Here is a 12,454-nt window from a genome sequence, read left to right on the forward strand (position 1 = left end):
ACCCTCCAGTCCGCAGGCCGACGCTCTATCCACTGAGCCAAACCGGCCTCGGCTGTTTTGGATTTCTTAGGTAAATACCCAGAAGTGCAATAGCTGGGTCACGGGTACTTTTATTTTTCAAATTTTGAGGAACCTCCGTACTGTTTTTCATAGTGGCTGCACCAATTTGCATAGCCACTAACAGTGCATGAGGGTTCCCTTTTTTCCACATCCTCACCAATACTTGTTGTTTGTTGATTTATTGATGATAGTCATTCTGATAGGTGTGAGATGGAATCTCATTGTGGTTTTTATTGGCATTTCTCTGATGACCGGTGAAATTGAGCATCTTGTTATATGTCTGTTCAGCCAGACTTATATAGATCCCTGGGAATCTGTCAGTTACTCTCTGTGGAGTCCCATGCCTCTTGTTTTTTTCTCACTATCTAGTGCCCTCTGTCATACTTTCATTTTAATTTGGCTTCCTTTTGACTCTTGATCACATCCACTTTTTTTATCCTTCCTCCCTTGGCAGCCTTCTAAAATTTGTCTTTTATGTATGACCCCAAAGAAATTTGTGTAAAATGCAAATCTGAACATATCTCACTTCTGATTAAAAATCTTCAGTGATTCCCCATTTCATCTGCATATTTATGGCTGGGGATACTATTGTGTGAAATCAGGAGTTATGGCCGCTATCTTGCTGCCATGAGGTGGCAATCTCCAGGAAGAAATCTACCACATTGAGGTTAACTAAAATAAACATGGTTCTTGATGATATTATTCAGACAGAACCTAACCTAGCAACTACCCAGCTCCAAAATTCTTGTAAACTATGACTGTAGTCTTGGTTTAAGCCATTATTAGGTACTAGAGGCCCGAGGCACAAAATTTGTGCAAGAGTAGGCCTTCCTTCCCCTGACTGCTGTCACCAGCTTCCTTCTGGCACCTGGGACCCAGGCTTGCTTCCCTCCGGCCCGGCTTCATCCGGAATGATGTCCAGAAGGACATCCCGTCTAATTAGCATATTACCCTTTTATTATTATTGATAATTGTAAATTATAAATTAATTATAATTGAAAGCATCCTAATTGATACAAAGCCTTGGGAATAATGTTTTTAGGATGACTGCCCTTACCTCTGTCTCTGTCTTCCTGTAATTCCTTATATCACTCCTGATACCCTTGGATAATACTTGCAATTTTGGGATAACCTTCATCTCTTTGGGCTAGAAGCCTTCCAAGTGAATTTCGCAGGAACAGAGGATTATGGGACCAATCTTGGTTGTGGTCGATGGGTTGGGAGTGCTCCAAATGTCTTGTCCAACTGTCTCGTCCAACTGTCTCAGCTTCTCTGCCTTTCGTCGGGAGCTGTCTCTGTTTCCGGTTCCGGTCTCTCTCTTTGTCATCTCTGCCTTTCATTGCTTAGCTCTGATTCTTCTCACCTTAGTATTTGCTCCTTTATTTACGCTGATCCATTGAGAGAGAAAGTTCCTGGACGCCCTGATCTTGCTATTGAGAGGGTTGAACAACTGCATCCCACAGAAGATTGAGGTTGAGGAAAACAGTCAGGTACTTGAGTTTCTGAAAGGGCCCAGTCTACTGCCTAAATGTTGTTAAAACCAGTGCCATGTTGGTTTGTTCTTGGTGTCCTAGGCCACTGAGAAGCACAGGGAGCCCTGGTTTCCCCTTGCCCCTCCCGGGTCCCTCTTGTGTATCTTCTGCTGATAGAGCCAGAGCCATTCTCTTCAGGAAACCAGAACTTACAACTGTCCAGATCAAGGACCACAGTTTGAGGAGGGGCCGGGGAGCTCAACAAGCGCACACTCAGCAGAATAGCGGGGACACGGGACTCTTTGGAGGGAGTTCTAGAGAAATACAAGGTGAAGAAATGAATGCAACAAGCACACACAACTCTTTCAGGACGTGAGAGAGCCAAGGAATTGATTAGAAACTATGGGAGAATGTGGAGTTGAAGGATAAATTTTTTTAAAGATAAGAGGTCATATTGGGGTGCTGATGGGAAAGATAGAGTAGAACGAAATTTTTTTTAAAAAAATATTTTATTGATATTTTACAGAGAGGAAGGGAGAGGGATAGAGAGTTAGAAACATTGATGAGAGAGAAACATCGATCAGCTGCTTCCTGCACACTCCCTACTGGGGATGTGCCCGCAACCAAGGTACATGCCCTTGACCGGAATTGAACCTGGGACCTTTCAGTATGCAGGCTGATGCTCTATCCACTGACCCAAACTGGCTAGGGCTAGAACGAAAATTTTGATGCTGCAGGAGAGAGGGGATAAGTGAAGGAGGGAGGTTCTTGAGGAAATGAGGGAGTGGGATTCAGAGAACAAGCAGAGCATGGGCCTTGGGTGGGGATACTGGCTTTCTGGCCACGGTGGTGGAAGCAGAGAACAGCGGTGCAGGAGCAGACAGCGGCGTGGATTTGGTGGGGTATGAGGCAAGGACATCAGCTCTGAGCGGGATGACAGAGGAGGTTCAGAGCTTGAAGAAGAAAGCAGAAGGGCCAGAATAATCATTATTATGGGTCCTGGGGAGTGAATATAATAGGGAAGAGGTGGCCTCCCAGGGCAGGGTTGTGTCTGCACATGAAGAGACTGGCCCTGGGTGTTGTGTGGGGCCCATCATCAGGACCCAGCTCTGCTGTCAGAATTGCACCCTTAAACCGTAGGCCAGTCACTTCCGCTCTCAAAGCCCATGTTTCTTCTTCTATCATTCACTGGTGGTGATGTTTAGCCAATTCCCAGCTTGTTGAGCTCAGAGGCAAGAAAGGTGAGGATTCCACATAGTGAGTGCCCGCCCCCCCCCAATAAAAGGAGCTCAGCAACGGGCAACCAGCATGACTGGTTGGAGATCAGAGGTTTTCTCCCTCACCCTCCGGCGTTGGTGGAGTCCCAGTTGCACAGCTTTTCCTTTCCGGTGTGTCCCCTCCTACCATTGCAGAATCTTCCTTATTCATTGCGTCAACTGTTTCAAATGATTGCCTTAGAGATTTCTTGGTTTATAGTTGAAAAAAATCCTCACTCAAGGAAATGTGTGTTTTTTGTTTGTTTGTTTGTTTATATTTTTATTGATTTCAGAGAGGAAAGGGGGAGAGAGAGAGAGAGAGAGAGAGAGAGAGAGAGAGAGAGAGAGAGAGAGAGACATCAGTGATGAGAGAGAATCATTGATTGGCTGCCTCCTGCATGCCCCACACTGGGGATCAGGCACACAACCTGGGCATGTGTCCTGACCAGGATAGATCTGTGACCTCCTAGTTCACAGGTCAACACTCAACCACTGAACCACACCAGCTGGGAAAATGCGTGTGTGTTTTTAATTGATTTGAGAGAGAGCGAGAATGAGAGAGAGGGAGAGAGAGAGAGAGAGAGATCAGTTGCATCCTGTAAGCACTCTGACTTGGGATCGAACCCGAAACCTAGGTAGGTACCTGACCAGGAATCGAACTTGCACCTTTTTAGTATACAGGATGATGCTCCATCCAACTGAGCCACGAGCCAAGGCATCTTAGAGATTCTTGAGGACACCCTCCTCAGAGCATCTCTGTGGTTGGATGGGGGTGGAAAAACATCTACCAATTATTTGCCAGGCTGTAGAGCATCAAAGTTCAAAAGAAACGTGAGCCACGTGTGTAACTTTTAAAAAGGCACTTTGTAAACGTAAGAAGAAACAGATGAAGTTAATTTAAAAAAAATTTATTGATCTCAGAGAGGAAGGGAGAGGGAAAGAGAGCGATAGAAACATCAATGTGGCTGCCTCCTGCACGCCCCCTACTGGGGATCGAGCCCGAAACCCAGGCATGTGCCCTTGACCGGAATCAACCCCGGGACCTTTCAGTCTGCAGGCCAACGCTCTATCCACTGAGCCAAACCAGCTAAGGCCAGGTGAAGTTAATTTTTATAAAATATTTTACTTCACCGTATGTTGCCAGATTATCATCATTTCAACATATGGTCACTATAAAAATTATTAACAAGATACTTCCCATTATTTTTTTCATTCTAAGTCTTTGAAGTCTGTTGTTTTGTTCTTACAGCCCATCTCTCATAGGTCTGCCATATTTCAAGTGCTCACAATACGCAGTGTGAGTGCCTATTATGTTAGCTCAACTGCAGAGGCGGCAGGGCAGGGCAGGGCAGGGCAGGACGAGACCTTTGCTGGTATCCGACAGTCTGAGCTTTGGGGTGATTTTAAGCAATTAACGTAAGTGCTGTAAGTCTCAGTTGCCTCACCCGCAGAATAATTACAAAAACCTGACATGATTTCGTACCTACTGTGTGTTAATCACCAGCCCGTGATTTACGGTATCAGCCTATTTCATCCTCACAACAAACATTTGAGGACGCTGAGGCAAGGTTTGGAAGAGAAAATGAGCTTTTTAAAACCTGTTTTTACTGATATTAGAGAGAGAGGAGGGGAGAGAGAGAGAAACATGTATGTGAAAGAGAAACATCGATTGGTTGCCTCTCGGGGCCCGAACCCACAACCTGGGCATGTGCCCTGACCGGAAATCAAACCAGTAGCCTTTCAGTGCACAGGATGCTCAACCAACTGAGCCACACCGGCCAGGCCAGGGAGATGAGCTGTCGGCAGGAGCCTGGCGTGTATTGTGAGTACGCAGCGTAACTAGATCTTACACCCATATCGGACTGTTGATTACTATGATGCTCTTCATTAACCCCAGACGTCCTGAGCCCGCCCAATGGATGGACAAGTGCTTCCCATCTGTCTGCTGAAGAAAACCAGAGACAAGAGGGGAAAAGGGGCCTCCTGCTCTCACTTCCGCTGGCACAGGAATCCACAAGACATAATAATACTCTGTTCCGCACGTCTATTAGCACTCACTGATCCATTTTGCCCATCTTTGGAAACAAACCAAGTACAAAGCCTGGCCTCTCACTATGGCAGAGGAAAAGGGGTTTGCATGCCCCCGAGGAGAGAAGGGGGGCAGAATCTGGGATGGAGAAGTTGCATATCTTGTAGCCTTCAGGCAATGTTCTGATATCCATTCTCCTTCCTCTCCTCCTCCTCCTCCTCCTCTCCCTCCTCCTCCTCCTCCTCCTCCTCTCCCCCCTCCTGCCCCCCCCCCCCTCCTCCTCTCCCTCCTCCTCCTCTCCCTCCTCCTCCTCCTCCTCCTCCTCCTCTGCTGGATAAAAAGTGTGGTAAAATACACCACCTAGAATTTAGCATTTTAACCATGGTAAGTATATCACCCATGGCACTGAGTGCATTGAGGTTGCCGTGCAGTCCTGACGACCTCCTCCAGAACTCATCACCCCAAACAGAAACCCCACCCATCACGCAGGAACTCCCCAGGCCCCAGCCCTGGCAGCCACCCATCTGCTTTCTGTCTGAATTTGCCTCTGCTGGATATTTCATCTAAATGGAATCTACAGAGTGTGACCTTTTGTGTCTGGCTCCTTTCCCTTCGCAGGGTTCATCCGCGTCGTACCCGGTACCAGTCCTTCATTCCTTTTCCTGGCTGAAGAGCATCGCGTTGTACGGATAGACTGCATTTTGGTTCCCCGTTCACCCACTGGCGGGCATTGTAGTTGCTCACTTCCAGGCTGTTGTGGAGAACGCTGTTACGAACACCTCTCTGTGTGTAAGTTTTTGTTGGAGTGCCTGTTTGTTACACACCCTTTGCCCAATATTTTCTCTTAGAGGGCAGGAACCTTCTCTTCTTTAGCTCAGTATTGTGCCTGGCATGTGGCTTCCATGTTAGCAATTGTGGGGGCACCTGTGATAGTGTGATTTTTAAAAAATTCTTTTTTAAAAAAGTATGTTTTTATTGATTTCAGAGAGAGGAAGGGAGAGGGGGAGAGAGAGATAGAAACATCAGTGATGAGAATCATTGATTGGCTGCCTCCTGCATGCCCCCCACTGGGGATTGAGCCCAAAACCCCGGCATGTGCCTTGATTGGGAATCTAACCGTGACCCCATGGTTCGTGGGTCAAAGCTCAACCACTGAGCCGCACCAGCCGGGTTGATAGTGTGATTTATAGTAAGGAATATGTATTTGATCTTTATCCAGCTTCCTGGCACAGAGCTCCTCAGTCCCTTGGAGTTGCCTATATTGAGAGCAATAAAGGTGTCTTTTGTTATATCAATTAGGTGACTTTCCCTCCCTTTTACTTATTTATGTATTTATTTTTAGCTGAATTTGTTGGAGTGATATTGGTTAATAAAATCGTATAGGTTTCAGCTATACAATTCTACAGTACGTCATCTGTATATTGTGCTGTGTGCTCACCACTCCGAGTTGTGTCTCCTAATGAGGTGACTTTTGGGAAGCACCGAAGGGTGGGGACTGGTCACCAGAGGAGCCAGCCCTGTGATTAGAGGGTTGGAACCTTCAGCCCCGCGCCTGGATCTCCAGGGAGCAGTGAGGGGCTGGAGACTGAGTTCAGTCACCAATGATTTAAGCAATCATGGCTCTGTAATGACGCCTCCGTGAAAAGTAAATAAATAAATAAATAAATAAATAACAAGATGAGGTTCAGGGAGCTTCCAGGTCGGGGAACCAGAACGCTTCCATGTGCCACTATGTCAGGCCCCCAAATCCATGGGGACAGACGCTCCTGTGTTTGAGGCCTCGCTCTAGGTATCTCTTCATCTGGCTGGTGGTTTGTACCCTTTCATATATCCTTTGTAATAAATGGCGATCTAGTGAGTAAAGGGCTTTCCTGAGTTTTGTGAGCCTCTCTAGCAAATGAATGGACCCCAAGGAGGGAGCGCTGGGAACCTGCGACCTATAGCTGGTGGTCAGAGGCACAGGTGACAGCCTGGACTTACGATTGGCATCTGCCGTGGGACAGGGGGGAGGGGCAGGCTTGTAGGACTGAGCCCTCCTTCAAGGCTCTGATGCTATCCCTGGGTAGTCTGTGTCGGAATTGAGTTCAGTGGTGGCACACCCGGCTGGTACTGAGGAATCGCTTGGTGTGAGGGAAAAACCCAGACATGAACATCGGGGTCACAGTCGGGCCATGGCACCTCCCAACAGCCCCCCTCATTCACTGCTCCCTTTATCATGGCAGCCATGTATCCAGCGCAGAGTCCAAATCCCCCGTGGAGGAACTAGGTTATACATTTCCTTTCACTTGAACCCATTTAAATGTAAATAGCTGCATGTGGCTAGTGGCCAGGGGCTTGGCCAGGGTGGCTCTCGTGTGACCGAGGGCCTCCTCTCTCCTCCCCCCACTCCCTCCACCACGCCGAGCTGATTAAGGCTGTTCTTTATCCAGTTTGCTTCCGAGTTCTGGCCACAGAGCCTGGCACAGGCCCCAGGACATATGAAGAACGGAGAACGGAGAAGCCTCACGCTCTCGCGTTTGTTTTTGTCCCCGTGTTCGCTCTGCTTTTACCCGTGTGTTTGTGAGGCAGCCAGTGGCGTTTTCTGAAAACCTTTAAAACCTCAGAGAGACCTTTATGTCCTCTGCCCCAGAAGATCACAGATCAACTCCAGCATGGATGGTAGGAGCAAGGCAGTAAGAATCAGGGGGGACCCCAGGTCTACAGTCACCCCCCTTATTAGCAGGGGATACCTTCCAAGACCCCCAGTGGGTGCCTGAAACCGTGGATAGTCCTGAACCCCATATGTACTATGGTTTTTCCTGTGTATACAGCGTAGGATACAGGTTAATTTATAAATTAGGCACAGGGAGAGGTTAGCAAACTAATAACAAAGTGTAATTAAGTAAATAATTATAAATAATAATAATTAAGTAAAATAAGGGTTACCACTAAACACACGCGGTTGTGCATGTCGTGACTGCGAGGGCTATGAAGCGACTAGCAGGCAGGCGATGTGAACCGCAAGGGGTGCTGGCAGAGGGATGGTTCACGCGCTCGATGGGACGGTGTGGGATGGCGTGAGATGTCATCAGGCTACTCAGGGCTGCGTGGAGTTAAGAACTTACCACTTGTTCATTTCTGGAATGTTCCATTTCTTATTTTCAGACCCCAGGTGACCGTGGGTAACTGGAACCATCGAAAGGGAACCTGTGGATGCGGGTGGAGGGCAGGGTATTCTCCCTCCTCTCCCCCCAGCTCTGCTGCTTGCGAAACCACTGACGCCTGAGAAGCGTTGCCTGAGAAGTGTTGCTTGGTCAGGACTCGAGGACATGACCCGCGAGGGGGAGAGCCGGGCCTGCAGCCCTGAGCTGACTGAGCCTGGGACCCAGGCTCCTGGCACCGGGGCTTCCTCCCTGAAGCCTCTGTCTTCTCACTTGTAAACGAAACTATGAACACTCCCTCCTGCGGAGGAATTTCTGCTCAGTGACGAGAGACAGCGTAACAATCACACAGCCACATGCTGCTCTACAGGGAGGGCGCTGAGCCCATGATCAGAACCTGCTCGAATCTCATAGGCCCGATGTCCTGGGAAAGAAGCCGGCGCAATAGGGATGTACGGTGCATTTGTCTCCATGACGGGTGCAAACGGGTAACCTGTGCCGACGGGGTTAGAGCAGTGTCCATCGTGTGTGCCTATGTGTGTGTGCATGTGTGTGCATGTGTGTGGGGGGGAGGTGTAGGTGGCTGGAAGGAGGCAGCTGGGGATGCCTGCTTTTTTTGTAAATTAATTTTAAAGATATTTTTATTGATTTCAGACAGGGAGGGAGAGGGAGAGAGAGAGACAGAAACATCAATGATGAGAATCATTGATCAGCTGCCTCCTGCATGCCCCACACTAGGGATGGAGCCTGCATGTGGCCTTGATCGGAATCGAACCCGGGATCCTTCAGTCTGCAGACCAACGCTCTATCCACTGAGCCAAACCAACCAGGGCCCTGCTTCTTGATCTGGGTGCTGGTTACACAGGCGTGTTAACCTGATGAACATTAGCCAATGGGACATTTATATGAGCAGTGTTCTGTGTGTACAGTATATCAGGCTTCAGTAAACATTTTTTTAACATTTTGTATGCACAGCTAATACTTTACTAGGTGTGAATTTCAAGCTCTAAAGTTATTAAAAACAAATACTATCATCCAATAAAGTTAAATGGATTATAATACCGCTTCCATTTTTAGACTTCTTCTGTCCTGGTTTCTTCTTTGAGGCAGCTGGGGGGGGGGGGGGGGGGGGGAGTGGCGGTTAGTAACTGGGACAGGGTCTACCTTTTGGCTTGGAATCTTTATTTTTTTAAAAATATATTTTATTGCCGGAACCGGTTTGGCTCAGTCGATAGAGCGTCGGCCTGTGGACTGAAAGGTCCCAGGTTCGATTCCGGTCAAGGGCATGTACCTGGGTTGCGGGCACATCCCCAGTAGGAGATGTGCAGGAGGCAGCTGATCGATGTTTCTCTCTCATCGATGTTTCTAACTCTCTATCTCTCTCCCTTCCTCTCTGTAAAAAATCAATAAAATATATTTTAAAAAATATATATATATATATTTTATTGAGCCCTAACTGGTTTGGCTCAGTGGATAGAGCGTCGGCCTGCGGACTGAAAGGTCCCAGGGTTGATTCCGGTCAAGGGCACATGCCTGGGTTGTGGGCTCGATCCCCAGTAGGGGGCGTGCAGGAGGCAGCCATATTGATGTCTCTATCACTCTCTTTCCCTCCCCCTTCCTCTCTGAGATCAATAAAAAAAATTTTTTTTAAATTCATCTGTTTCTTTATACTTTTTCTTTTCTTTTTTTTAAAAAATATATTTTATTGATTTTTTACAGAGAGGAAGGGAGAGGGATAGAGAGTTAGAAACATCGATCAGCTGCCTCCTGCACACTCCCCACCGGGTATGTGCCCGCAACCAAGATTCTTGCCCTTGACCGGAATCGAACCTGGGACCCTTGAGACCACAGGCCGACGACGCTCTATCCACTGAGCCACACCGGTCAGGGCGGCTTGGAACCTTTGATGCATCACTTTCTTTGGGGACCTGCTCTTCTGGAACAGGCTGGTGTTTCTCTTCCTTCCTTTTTCTTTCTCTTACACAGCGGTTCTCAACCTCGGCTGCACATGAGAATCACCCGGGAATCCTTTTAAAATCCCGATTCCTGGGCCTCATCCTCCGGAAATTCTGTTTCTCTGTTACTCATGTTGTGGCCCCACCCCATCACAAAGAAGCAGAATTTCCGGAGGATGAGGCCCAGAAATCAGGATTTTAAAAAGATTCCCAGGTGACTCTAATGTGCAGCCAAAGTTGAGAACCGAAGCTCTAACACCACGAGAAGTTTCGCGCACGTTCAGCGGAACAGGTACAAGGTGCTCAGCTCCTACAGCCAAGGATCAGATAGTGTAAAGCCCCGGGGCACACCCTCAGCGTCGGACTCAGGAAGGCTCCCATTCTGGATTTCTTCCTTTTCATTCCTTCTCCTTTCTGCCGCCTTTGTATCTGTTTCGGTCGGAGTAAGCTTTTGTTCTCTCTTCTGTTTTGCAAGAACTTCATCTTATCATGTTCCTTTCGTGAAGAGCCAGAAGGAGAGGAAAATTACTGTAATAACGACGGGAGGAATAAGAACAATAAAATCTGTTGGCTCATGAAACCCCATCGTGCTTTTGTTAACGTGACCCGATGAAGGCCTGCGCCGCGGGGGAAGGAGCCGGGGAGGACGCCGCGGCGCCGCAGGACAGCCCACCGCCAGCTCCGAGGTCTCGGTAAACATTTTACCCCGAGAGGAAAAGGAGGAAGGGGGCCGGGGGGGAAGAGAGGTATTTGCTTGACACGTGGTCTGAATCTCTCTTTTTATGTGTTCCATTTAAGTTGAACCAAACGAAATCACAGGTATTTGGCCGCTGGTGACCTGAGAAAATGGCAATTTCATACGGTTCAAACTCTGGGGCTTTCGCGTAAGTCACTTCGGGGGCGCTGAGCTCACTGAGTCAGGATGTGGGAGTGGGGCTCCGTGATCTGCACTTTTAGCCAGTGCACCCGGGGCGGGGGAGGGGGGGGAGGGGGGCTGGGATGCTTCTGCGCCCGCAGACCTATTTGCAGGACTCGGGGATGATGCCTGGAGCAGAGGGTGGGGCCGGCTTCGGGTTGTGTGCTCCTGGGCCCCCTCTTCCCCTCCCTGAGCCCCAGTTTCCGCGTTTGGGAAATGGGTGTCGTCCCAGGGCTCAGGGAACCTCGGCCGGGATGGGGTCTGGGCTGAACCCCACAGCCTGATGCCGGCAACAGACACCGGCGGACAGCGCAGCGTGACGGCGTTCATTCCTCTTCTCTCCTCCTCCCGGCGGGACCCGGGACTGCGTGCCAGCCGCGCGGACCACAGGCCGGGCCTCCCCTTCTGTTTCTCTGGCCTCCTCTATGTGGAGGCGCCCCCTGATGGCACCCCTCTGTGCTGCGCTGTCTGTCCGCCCCCCAAACTTCTGAGCTTCCTGCTGTGCCAGGCTCTGAAATGGCCTGGGCTGGGAGGGTCTTCATGGCTCGAGGAAGCTGGGGCCCAGGGATCCCGAGGCTGGCCAGCAGGGTCTCAGCTACGCACACCCATGGGCTCCGCTGCCTGCAGGTGGAGGGGGAAGCTACCCCGGGGCCGGGAGGTTTCTGGCCCGAAGGCACCAGGCCTGGAAGCCAGGAGCGTGACTCCAGAGATCCGGCCCCTCCCAGCCCTAACCGGGCCGACTCCCCAACCGGGCGGACTCCCCAGACCAAAGCCGGGGCAGCCAGGGTCCCCCTCTTGCAGCCCGAGTCCGTCCCGGGGACCCTGAGTTGCTGCTGGTTGAGGAACAGCTAACGCTCACAAAATATTCCAGTGTGAGGGACCATTTGATGGTCCCATTTCACAGATGAAACGAGAGAGGCTCGGGGAATAAAACGGTGGCCAGCGCACGATGCAGCGTGCAGGTGCTGTTGTGGAGTTGTACGCTTGACACCTGGGTGGTTTTATTAGCCAGGGTCACCTCAGTAAATTCAGAGGAAAACAAGAAAACCCGCCCCGTGCCAAGATGACACAAGTAACCGGCTCCTCCCCGTCCCTCGGCACCCCATTCTCGCATCCGTCTTCTGACTCAGGCTGCTGTGTGCCTCCTAGGAAGGCTCTTCGGGGCCCGGTCTGTGGTGAAGGCCCACCCAGGACCCAAGGTGGATCACGGCCCTTCAGCAAGGGAGTTGGGGAGGCACCGAGCAAAGCATGTGAGCAACCGACCCTGGGTCTGTGAGGTTTCTCAGAGCTGAGGGATGGACTCCAGAGGCCAGATGAGGCCCCCTCTGCAGCAGCCAGGAGTGCAGATCGCAGCCCCTCCTCCCTCAGACCCAGGAGCCCAGGCCCCCAGCCCCTCCTCCCTCAGACCCAGGAGTCCAGGCCCCCAGCCCCTCCTCCCTCAGACCCAGGAGTCCAGGCCCCCAGCCCCTCCTCCCTCAGACCCAGGAGCCCAAGCCCTCAGCCCCTCCTCCCTCAGACCCAGGAGTCCAGGCCCCCAGCCCCTCCTCCCTCAGACCCAGGAGTCCAGGCCCCCAGCCCCTCCTCCCTCAGACCCAGGAGTCCAGGCCCCCCGCCCCTCCTCCCTCT

The sequence above is a fragment of the Myotis myotis genome, unplaced genomic scaffold (assembly GCF_014108235.1).
Source record: "Myotis myotis isolate mMyoMyo1 unplaced genomic scaffold, mMyoMyo1.p scaffold_m19_p_28, whole genome shotgun sequence".
NCBI lineage: Eukaryota > Metazoa > Chordata > Mammalia > Chiroptera > Vespertilionidae > Myotis > Myotis myotis.